General features: G+C 52.0%; 1 protein-coding gene across 1 annotated transcript in view; it reads right to left on the minus strand.

Moving 5' to 3' along the window:
* The window catches only part of DTD1 (D-tyrosyl-tRNA deacylase 1), a gene marked incomplete at its 5' end in the record, with an annotated part of 22,194 nt that overhangs the window by 10,834 nt on the left and 11,158 nt on the right, over positions 1-202 (minus strand). The gene's annotated exons all lie outside the window — the stretch shown is intronic.

Consider the following 202-nt stretch of genomic DNA (forward strand, 5'->3'; position numbering starts at 1 on the left):
CTGCATCCAGATTGTTGATAAATATATTGAACAGAACTGGCCCTAGAATAGAGCCCTGAGGAACACCGCAGGTGACCGGTCGCCAGCCAGATGCAGCCCCATTCACTACAACCCTTTGAGTCGTGCCCTTCAGCAAGTTCTTCACCCAACGCACCGTGAACCCACTCATCCCACAGTTGGACAACTTGTCCAGAAGGATGCT

The sequence above is a fragment of the Haliaeetus leucocephalus genome, unplaced genomic scaffold (assembly GCF_000737465.1).
Source record: "Haliaeetus leucocephalus isolate CR32 unplaced genomic scaffold, Haliaeetus_leucocephalus-4.0 Scaffold577, whole genome shotgun sequence".
Lineage (NCBI taxonomy): Eukaryota > Metazoa > Chordata > Aves > Accipitriformes > Accipitridae > Haliaeetus > Haliaeetus leucocephalus.